General features: G+C 30.3%; 1 long non-coding RNA gene across 1 annotated transcript in view; it reads left to right on the top strand.

Annotated features, from left to right (window-relative positions):
* LOC139425157 (uncharacterized) overlaps nt 1-11,957 on the top strand; it is a 119,954-nt gene that overhangs the window by 46,160 nt on the left and 61,837 nt on the right. The window contains exon 2 of the long non-coding RNA XR_011636420.1: nt 8,061-8,209. This is a non-coding gene — a long non-coding RNA (uncharacterized lncRNA). The remainder of the gene's footprint in view (nt 1-8,060; nt 8,210-11,957) is intronic.

Below are 11,957 nucleotides of genomic sequence, written 5' to 3'. Positions count from 1 at the left end.
TATATATATATATTAAACATACAGAGAAAGCAAGGAAAAAATATATATAAATCTTTTAAAGAGAAGAAGAATTTTTAATAAATAAAAAACCAGAAAAAAAAGTAAGGAATATATCTTCTTGTGATTAAATAAATTATCGAGATTTTTTTAAAAAAAATTATGTGTTGAAAGGCAAATATGGTTTCAATGGGATTTTAAAGCAACTATCGGTCTCTGTAAAATTTTACGATGAAAGAAATGACTAAATAATATGTAATTAAGAAAATACATATTTTTAAACTCTTTCTTTCAATGAGGTGCCCAACTATTACTGTCTAATATAACTTCACAAAATATTCAACGGTTGTATTCTCATATACATTATACAGTATAGTAATTTTCTTATAGACATACAGTATGGCTGTTATCTGATAGACACTGTACAATATTAATACTTGTATATTTGAATTTTAAACAAGGCGGAACCAAAGTTTACGAAATTAATGAAGTTTAAAAGCTCTGGCTTTGTTCGTGTTTCGGAGAAATGAAGTTAATTTGCATATGATGCAGCTACTTAAGTTGATGGCTAATTTTCCTCTGTATCTGCTTACTCGCGGATGAACTTAGTAGAGAAAATCTTCAGTCGTTTACGCATTGAAGTAACTTACACATTAGTCCCTTTCAACTGTATCAGAGTTGTTCTACACTGGATTGCTGTAAATCTGGTAACATTGTGACTCTGATGGGACACTGATGTTAGTCATTTTTCTGACTTTCTAATTACAAACAAGAATATATTTTGGTATTTGTCAATGACAAAAATAGTCTAATAATCCCCCAAAAAATTTAGATTATTAGAATAATGCTTGTACGAAAAATATAATATAAAAAAAAGTAGTTTTAAAAAATTATTTTTATTAATCTATATTTTTATTAATAAATCTATATTTTATTAATAAATTATTAATAAATTTTTATTAATAAATTATTATATTTTTATTAATAAATTATTAATAATTTTTTTAAATAAATTATCTGTGATTGATTTTGTAAGTTAAAGAAATTTCAATGATGAATAACTGTTTCTCTAAACAATTGCAAATAAATGCAAATTTGAAAAAAAAAAAATATTTAATAGTGAACCGTGTTTGGACAATTTTAACGCAGAAAAAGAGGATGTCATACTGTATTTCTGAATCATAAATTATTAAAATGCTGAATCTAATATTTTTCACTTATTTTGACCCACATCACTACAATAAGGTAAAAAGTAAGTCTTTTTGCCTTTGTCATTCTAATTTAACACTAATTGGTTATAATGGCCTCAAAGTACTGATGGTTATATAATATTTTTTTTCTTTTTTTTACAATGAGGATATTAGATTTTATACCTAGTATAATACCAAAATTTATTTAAATCAAATGCATGGTGAAATATATCTATGTCTGGCTTTTGCTAAAAAAAAAACTACAAATAACTAATTCTACCTACTTACGAAATGTTTTTTACTCTTTTCATTTCATAAACAAACATTTTTTTTTAAAAATTCCATAAGGGTCTGAATAGCCTGATTGGTAGTGCGTTTGGTCCATGTCCAAAAGATCTTCAGTTCGATCACCGCTAGCTGAAGACTGTTCTAGTAAATAGTGATTGGTGCACATTAAATCTGCCTGGTCTCAAAATCTTCCATACTTCCGTAACAAAACAATACCTCTGGGGGTACTGAATTGGAGACTGATCATTCTCTGGTTCAGGTCAAAATTACGATTATGTGGATGAATGAATAGATGTATGAATGAGAGGATGCTATAAACGGGCTGTAACATGAATGTTACTGAATTCGTATTCTTGTCCATAGATGGGGCCACTACACTCTGCCTTAAATTCGTTTGGCTTCAATAAGCAGGCTTGATGATATCGGCAAGAGGCAAAACAATCACAACAACAATAATAATTCCATCAATAATATTAATTTTTCTATTTAAAGTGGTCAAATACTTGAAGCAATCAACATTTCATTAAAATATTTGATAACTTTTTTTAATTTTATTTCCAATGGCAGATTATAGACAGTAACAGCATACATAAACATCTAATAAAAATAAAAACAGAACCAAAAGATGCTGAAACAGAGTCTATTAATCACAACATGTCTCTAGCTTCCCAATAGCGTTCAGTGATAGAATTCCTGCAAAGTGCAGAACAGCGGAGAAGGTGCGTGGAGTCCATGTCCTCACCAGAACTGCAAAGAGTGCATACCGGGGAAGGAACGATACCAAATCTAGACATGTTTCCGCAGACAGTCATGACCGGTGGCCAAGAGGAATTCAGCCACGGCTCTTCGTCTTGGGCCATTTTGCAAATTTAGGATGGCAGCCCTCCAAGACTTAGTAGAAGTACGGTCGATAAGTTCTTCATGAGCACAGGTCTTAAAGTTCCTCTTAATAAACTGTTTGATGGAACAGAAGGGCATAATGTGCGCAGAAGTCTGAATAATTAAGGCCCCCTTTTTTGCTAAGTAGTCTGCATTTTCATTACCCGTAACCCGGCAATGGGCAGGAACCCACTGGAGAACAATGGATGTTTGGTAACTCAATTCGGGAAATTGAAGTTTAATGCATGAGTAAGATTTTCAAACTAATTTGAATAAAAATTTAAAAAAAAAAGAATTTTTTTAACAAATTTATAATATAACAGTTACATAACAAGTAATCAAAGGCAGGACAGTGTGTATTTCCGTGGTTTCTCTTTTTATGCAACGGTCTTCAAAATGTGATTTAAAACTTTTAAGATTGTCTTTTGAAAGTATTTTTGAGAGCTAGCAATATAAAATCCTTAGTTTAAATGCTTTAAACTCACAATATCTGAACTTTTTAATGAAAGGGATTCACTAGGATTTGAAACTAACAAATATTTTTAATGCTTAAATATAAGTTATGTGTTTTTTAAACAATTGCCAAATTGGAGATATTTGTCAACCAAAAAAATACAAATATCTCTTTTAAAAAATACGAAACCTAATTTAGAATAATTTTTGGTTAATCATTTTATTGCCTCACGAGCTTCAATCATTTGCTCAGTAAAAGTAAGAATTTCTATCGAGTATCGTCATTATATTTTGTTCAAACTTCATAATTCCTTTTCCGTTGTGAAGGCAGTAATCACTTATTTTAATTCAAATCATACCCAAATCATCGATTGAAAAAATGTGAATTTCACTCAAATTGAAATAGAAATTTGAATTCAATCTGAAATTAAAAGCTTCTTTAAACGAAAACCTTTTTATCGAATATTTTTGATTAATATTTATGTTTTTATTTGTATTATCTTTAGTTCAAATAATGCTCATAAAAACTATAAATAACAATCAATTGAAAAAAATAATGTGATTTTTACACAAAATATATTTTTAAATTTAATCTGAAATTAAAAACTTTTTTGACAAAAAAAATAATGATTAAAAAACATATTTTATTTCGTCTCTTGCCATTTATAAAAGAAAAAATTGGCTCTGAATTAAGAACGAATGTGGTGTATGGATGAAAAAAAGTTCCTGAATCCCCGGCGGCTTGTTGAACGTTAAAAATGGAGAATCGTGACGATTTTATTTTTTCGTTATATTGGAATGCACTCTAATGAAGCAAGAGCGACAAAAATATCGATACGCAAATTAAATGCTGCTTGTCGTTCGTTATTTATAACTTTTTATTCTAGTTTTTGGAGCGATACATTCTGATCGTGCCATGATTACTTAGATGAAGAGAAAAAATCCAAAACATTGATCAGAACATTTTTATCCTGTTCTTTTTATTCTTTAAATTCTTTTTCAAGTGTTTCGAGATTTTGCGAATGTTTTGGATCCACTGAGAAAGAATTTGAGAAGGCTAAATTAGAAGAAAGAACATTTTCAAATTAAGACTCGCTCTGTGTGTATTGTAACTTTAGATAATGTCTGAATTTTTTTGTTTTGCTTAAGGAACTTGAAATAATTCACGAAACGTTTTTCAATGGGTTCTAAATTTTTGTTGCTAATTAAATCAAATCGTTGTTTTTAAATAAAACTTATTTCTTTTAATGTAGAAAATAATTACTTTACAAATCTATTTAAGGAAGAATAATCCAAATTTGGAACTTTGTAATTAAGCATATTTCTTTGTTAAAACATATTTTAATCATTTGTCCTTATTTTTATGAATATCTTTACCTTTTTTGGAAGTTCGATTTTTAGCTTTCATTATTTTCCTTAAAGCAGTAACTTACGACCTTTGATGTGTATTCTTTTCCTTTCTCCATCCTTTTCTTTTTACTCCGGTTTTTCTCGTTCTCTGGACGTATTTTAAAATGGCTGTTTCTAACCAATGTAATGCTGCATGCGTAAAACAGAAACAGATTTTTTTTAGAATTGGATAAAAGAGCAACAAAAATTGTTAAATTATTGAAGATGTTTAAAAGCACTTTGTTTACGATAGTTAAAAATTGAGCAATGGTGGCTCAAGATGTAGAGCGCTCAGCTCCTAATCACAGCGCGATGACTGATGGAAACGAATTCCGCACCCGACTTTCTCCAACTCCAGTGCTAACGCAAAATATTCCCAGTGGTAGACGGATAATGGACTGGCCGAAAGGCTAACCGTGGGAGGTTTTGGTGGCTTTCCGTTTCATGTAAAGCAAATGCAAGTTAGTTCCATCAAAAAGTATTCCATGAAAGCGAATTTCTTTCCAATTACTTAATCCAGGAGTTCCCTTGTTTTCTGGATTGGGTTCAAAATTACAAGGTTATGAAGTTGAACACTAGCAGTTGTAAACTCTTTGGTTAGATGTTCAATGACGGTTTAAAATAAAAATGGTTGAAAATCGTGTCATTCTAAAGGCAGAAAAGAAAGTGTTCTAAATTCATTAATGAATTTCATGCCATTCATGAAGCTAAAAATACATCTGAATAACTGGCTAAAGTTTATGCACAATATTAACAACGTCATTAAAAAAATAAATGTTTAATGTACTATATTAAATAATAGTTTTTTTTGACATAAAAAAAAACTGTTTATAAGAGAGTTTCATAATTCTATTAAAAGTGTAGCATGTTTTTGCCAAAATAAGACCAGTATTTATAAAATATACGAAAATTTTTGGCCTAATTTTAAGTAGTCACGATATAGAATAATCACGCTATAACGTCCATTGTCGCTTGTCTACGGGATTCGTTATATCGAGCGTCGACTGTATTAAATTTTTATATACCAATAATGCAGTTTAAAATTGATCATTTTAGGAAAAATGGGCAATGTTAAACATCAATCACAATGATTTATGCAATTCAAAATGCGATTACCATACAAAAAGCTCGAAGTGAAAATGTTGTACATTTGTGCTACTTAATGAATGAAAACAGCGTGATGATCAAAGCAGCGTGAATAAAGCACAAATAAAGGTACAGAAATGAACATAGTATAATTTCGGTTTTGTCAGTCACATCAGCTCATCTTGATGCCTTAGAATCATCTTGTTTTATTCATATAAATGCTGATTCCCTTCTTAACGACATTAGTCCTTCACAACCTTTCCATAACGCGTGGAAATGCATTTTACCCTGGCTTTTCTTGTCATGTTTTTCCTCTTTTTTTCTCTCTCGGTTACTGTGGCTTTTCAAGTTTTGCTTCTCACATTTTTTTTCATTATTCGCTGGCAACTTTGCGTTTTTCTTCTCAAATCACTTTTGTTTCTTCTTATTCACTTCTGGCAAGTCTTGAAAATGGGCGCTTGTTTTTGAAGCGCTTGTAACAATTATTTTATTTTCTATTTGTGTATTTTCGAAGCGAATAAAGTTTTTAATCTGGTAATATCTTACGGTTTCAGTTTCTTGAGATTAATTATTTAACCTTCTTCAGTGTTTTAAATACAATGCAAGTTAAGACACGGAGAAGGGTTTTGACTTATGGAACCGAGACCATAGTATGCCCATTTCTGTATCTTATTTTGTGGCTTTTTCACTTTGTTTTGTTGTATTGATACGAAATGTTGCTTTTTTTAACTTTGAAAAAATTAAATTTTGGATGTTTTTTACATTTTCATTTTCAATTATTTTTAGAGAAGCAACTAAAACAAAATAGTTATAACAGCAAAATATTAATATCGTATCGTATTTCTCCACAACATTGAAACTAAATATCTTTCTGAAACATGATCCTTTCTTTCTCAAATCATGAAAAATGAGAAACACAAATCGAAGAGTTTCAAGAAATAAAATAACACAGGAGCAGCGCCTTCCAAAATAAAAGAAAGTGTATTATTTTTAGAATATTTCTATCAGAATTATGGTTCATCAAAGGGATTCTAAGAAAATTGGAAAATAAAATTTTTTCTTTTTCCTCCAGAAATGGCGTGAAAGAAATATAACACGACATCCAAATGGTCAAAAGGAAAAAACTTGACACCATTCACAGAGGCGACATACCGTTGGTCATTTTATAGCTGGGCAAACATGGCTGTCAACTACATCATCTGATTGGCTGTTATTTTCTGCAGGGACCATCTTCAATCTTACTCAAGGAAATATTTTACAGGAATCTTTTTCTTCGATTCTATCTTTAAAATATATGTTTTCATCGATTTTTTTTGTTTATCTTACTTCAGTGTAAAACATTTATGTTAGTATTTTTTATTTATCTATTATTTATTGGTTCATAATTGAATGGATGGATGGTAAATGAGATGTCATAGAGGGGATGCAATTTCCCAATCCAGGGGCTTTTAACGATCTTGTTTGTTTGTTTGCCATTTTTTTAAATAAAGGAAAACGTGATTTGTGATTTTTTTTCAATTCAAAAAAAATTTTTTTAGAGCAATAACGTTGCATTATAGCGAGAACAACTACAGCCAAAAGAAAAATCTCTCTAAAGGAGAGTGATTCATAAAAGGCCGTTGGATTGTAAATTATCAGGAGGTGCTATATTTAAAAATCTAATTCATCCAAGAGAGGCATGCATTCGACCATTAAGGCCACTAATATTTAAAGTATATTACTTCTAATATTAAATTAAATTTCTTAGCCGGTAATCTTTAAATTTTAAACTACCGTTTAAGCTACCGTCAAAGCTCGAAAATCGTTGATATGCACATTTAGCTAATCTGCGTCGTTCTCTGATTCAGGTCAAAATTACGATCTGTGGATGAATGAACGGATCTATCAATGGATCCGCCCTATAAACGGGTGTGACGAATGGGTGTGGCAGTAGTCGAATTCTTGGCCATAGATGGCGCCACTTGAAAATAAGAACAATCGCTACCCTCTGCCGTAACTGGCATACGAAAGAGAGAGAGGGAGAGCTAATCTACAGATTAACTAGGTTAATCCGTTAAAGTTCGGAATTGAGTGTTTTTCCACTATTTACCTAGATAAAAGTGCTCATTAACTGTTTCAGTATCGTTAAAGATCAGAAGTTTGTTCCTTTTATTAACTGAACTAATTTGTGATTGTTTGATAGCATTAATTGACTTGATTCTTTCGATATTGAAAAATAAATACGTGACACTATTCTAATTTTTTTTATTTTTATTATATAAACTGTTTGGTTCTTTGAGTTATAGTTTTAAAGTATTTGGTGATTCATTCTATCAAACTATGTGTTGATGCGTGATTATTTGATCATAGTTACTTAATTTTTTGCATAGCGATAACAAATAAATATGTTGATTTAGGCGTATCAAAACAGTTGTTGTTCCAGCATAGACCTTATTTATGCAGACTATTTAGGTAGTTAGTATATTACCTAAAAAATTGGAGAATGGAACCAATTTTTGGTACATAAACAGATCTCTCTAGTTAATTTATACATTAGCTATATAATCTGAGAATAACTTATTCCTAAATCTCTAACGGTAACATTTACATTTAAGAATATTTTGCTAGAAATAATATTTCTTTTACCGTAAAATAATGTACTCTTAAATTTGCATAAAAATGAAATGGTATGAATATAGTTTGTTATAAATATATATATTTTAATGTTTTTTTTTCTATTCAAAAGAAATAAAATTTTCCTTTTTGCCCCCTCCTGTGATTACACTCCTTTTTTCACAGCCGCCGTCTAATCAAGAACTCTGCTCTAGGCGTCAAAAAAACTTCTTAACTCACAGTTAGAGGATGATGGAAAAATGCTACAAAATGGAAACATCATTGGCGATTAGATTTGTTCATGACATCACATACTTGCTTACTCGCACCATTATGTAAGTTAATTAAGCTTCTGCACTACTGTTTTTAATATTAAAATATCATGAAATACTAGCGTGATAGAAACATATTCATGTTTGAAATAATTTTCCATGAAAGCATTTTAATTTTATTGCTTTATTTAACTTTATGAAAGACGTTAAAATATTTGCTAGGCAAACAAAGTGTTTTGGAGTACTAGTTAACGAATATGGAGGAGCAGAAATATTAATTAATTTAGGGTCTACAGTTGATAATTGGAAATTTTCTTGTAACAAAATCAAGGATAAACAATTTAATATTGCTTATATTTCACTTTCCCAACTTGTAAATATTACTTTCCCAAATTGAAATTATTATTTTTTAAGTTGAGTGAGTTAATCTGGATTATCATTGGTAAGTGAAACGTTCTGTGATTTGTTTCTACTTAGTTAGAAAAATTGGTTTAATTTTGAACAATAATTAAGGTGCCTTGAACCTTTTAAGAGGCAAATATATTGCAATGCTTCAAAAGTGTTAAACTGGATACTTGTAACTCGTCATCACTAATACTGATCACTGATACACAGACACGTGACCTATGATCTTAGCACCAGATGATCGTTTATAAACAAGATGGTGCGTTACAGTCGAGCTAAGTTTCTTCAAATAAGTTAGAATGTTAATTAACGCAAAGTGAATTAAATACAATACCGTATCGCACATCAAATTCGTTAAAATTTAATTCTTTCTTATTTGCGTCTTTTACTTAAATTAGATTTATTATTTGTTTACGTATTTTATTATAACTAGTGTATATAATTTTTTTTTTGTTGCAAAAGGCAGTTTCGATGGATAGTTAGTTTGTTTATGTTCTATATGGCTTCATGCCTGTCTTTGTGTTAAGTAAATCATATATAGTGAAAGAATTGAAATCTTTGGGAAAGAATATATAATGCGTCACTTAAGAGAATTGATACTTGACGGGCTTGGCTTACCCGAAATAAAATGGAAAGAACAGTTGCTGACAAAAGCAAATGCTGCGGTTTAACAACCAATCATAATCGAGATGTGGTACTACATTACTTGTAGGTATCCCATTAAAACCATGTTATCATTCAAGTTGAACAATAGAGCCGTGTAATTAGGTTTGAAGGATATGATAATGTAGATCAATTTACTATCCTATTAAGATTACAGCAAATTTAAACATCAATATACTTGGAGATGTCTTTTTTAAAATAAAAGACACGCTTATGTACCTTAAGAGCGTAATTTAAAAGCATAAGCATAGTTATTGAAACAAATATCATGCTAAAGTATAAACAAAAATGTGAAATACCAGTACTTACTAGAGAACAATTATTAATTAGGTCGTACTAGTCCAGTTTTTAGTATTTCTGATTGTTATTGACCAAGCTATATGTTAAGGAAACTGCAACAAGAAAGTTATCCCAGTGCTTTTCATGTGTCTTTCAGTAAAAAATATAGTTATAAATGCTTAATATAACAGCATAAATTTATACATTCTTAGAATTACAGAAGTGGAAACATTGATCCAAAATATCGTGCACACAGTTCAAAATTTATCAGAAAAATTGGTTAAATAACAATTTATTTGTTATTTTACCATATTTAAGCAATCGAATAACCATAAATAAAGTGGAATTCAAACTGTTAACTGTGAGAAAAACAGTTTATTAACTGTTTTCACCAAATACGGTTAAGCAACCAGAATTTTAGCACACCAGCTAGCCCCACCAATCGAAGTCACTTAGTCCCTTGCGGATGGGTGCATTTTATAGCCGAGAGGGCTAATCTATCTATCTTATAACCGACAGAACGAGGGTTCGAGTTCCAGTGTTGGCACCAGAAAATTTCCTCCTTTTCCTTCAATACATGAAGAGTTTCCAGCGTCCCACATTCTCCAATTTATGACCCTGGGCTATTAGAAACGTTACTCGTAACCACACATAGATGGCAGCAACATAAAACTGCTAAATTGTCACCAATGTTCAGTTAAATCTCCCGTGTTTGGTTCTAAAAACATGCCAGTTATAAATGGTTAATAAACCGTGTAGTTTTGAATACATTTATCCATACCAGTTGTAAAGTGTTTTGAAAATCATAAAAGTAAATACTGTTCTTTACCATAAATTTTACGGTTAACTGAATGGACCGACAACTGCTGGTTATTTTACCATAACTTTAGAATAAAAATTTTAATAGTATACATTTGCAGCAACTATAATATAGTTCTAAATTGAAGGCTATCGTATTTTTTAAATTTTTATTTTGCGACACAGTGGCTTAACATAGTTTGATTTAAAACATTATTTAGATTGTAGCAAATTTGCAGTGTTTGGGGGTCAAAGATGCTGATGTTATGGTTTAACTTAGAAACAATTTTTCCAAGAAAGTAAATATTATCAGGTTCGTTTTTTTTACTACTATATCTATAGACACAAATACTTTCCGGGCGAACCGATTTCAACCATATATACCCCATAGCATAAGGTATAGAAATATTCAAATAAAAAATTCTATTATTTGAAATTTCTAGATCGGAAAACTCCCTTAATTCTAAAACACAATTTTAGCCAATAATAATTCTTCTCGTAGAAATTAATTTTTCAAATCATAAGCAAAATTCTATTGAGCAGCTTTTTATTCCATGTAAGCATCTCCTTGGTTACCACTTTGCTTCCAGCACGATAATATCCAGAAAAATATCGTCCAAGAAAGGCTTAAAGCAATTGAAGTGTTCTATTCGCAATATAAAATCTCTGTCGACGAAAGATGTATTAGAGGTATCATTCTCCATATTTAGTCCATTATATATTTGAAGCTCCATAAAATGTCGTTAAAGAAAATCCCTTTTGCACATTAAAGGTTTACTCTCAAACGGTTATTGACGGTGACTGTGATCGCATGAACTAAAAACCCTTGGCGACACATTTCGATTCAATCAGGTAATTGCAGACATTTTCTATTAATCAATCCGATTTACTGAAGCAATTTTTGAGCAATAAATCCCGATTGATGTAATAGGAGTAATACCCTCCCCTTTTTTTACTGCATTGGATATCAATAAAACAGCAAAATAGAACGATGGGTAAGAAAGTTGAGCATTTTGCGGAGCCTTTTGATTTCGTTATCTCTTTGCTTTGTTGACATTTTTTTCCCTGTTTTTTTTCGAGAGTTATTATTTCTTTTATTGACAACAATTTTATTTGCTTCTGAAGAATACTTTCGGAAGGAAAATAGGAGTTTATTTTATTATTTGAAATAATACTTTTAAACTATTAAATAAAATGACAATTTTTAGTTTGATCAGTGATTTTAGAATCTAGTAGAATCTCCGTATCCAAACTTCTAGTTTTCTTTAAAATTTATAGAGATACATATTTTCTAAGCACTTTTTTTTTCTTCCTTTTTTTAAAAAAAATACTTGCATAGAGGTTAGTAACAGCTGTGTGTCACAAAATGTAACTTTTTAAATAATTATTTCAATTATGGCTGACAGGTATAGTGAACTTATGTAAATATATCATTTGAATTAAATTGTAAGAACATTATTAACCACTTTTGACATTTTTAAAAATGCTTTGCCTAAAAATTAGCCAGGACCGTGGTGAGCAAAGTGTAACGTTTAAAAAAAATATTGCAAATAAATATACTATGCCAAAGTTACACCGAAGAGCCATTACATTATGACCACCCTGCTAATAGCATGTAGAACCATCTTTAGCTCTCAAAACTGCTAGCACCCACCATGGCATTGAT

This window comes from Parasteatoda tepidariorum, chromosome 3 (genome assembly GCF_043381705.1).
Source record: "Parasteatoda tepidariorum isolate YZ-2023 chromosome 3, CAS_Ptep_4.0, whole genome shotgun sequence".
Classification (NCBI taxonomy): Eukaryota; Metazoa; Arthropoda; class Arachnida; order Araneae; family Theridiidae; genus Parasteatoda; species Parasteatoda tepidariorum.
This window is presented reverse-complemented; position numbering and strand designations above follow the sequence as displayed.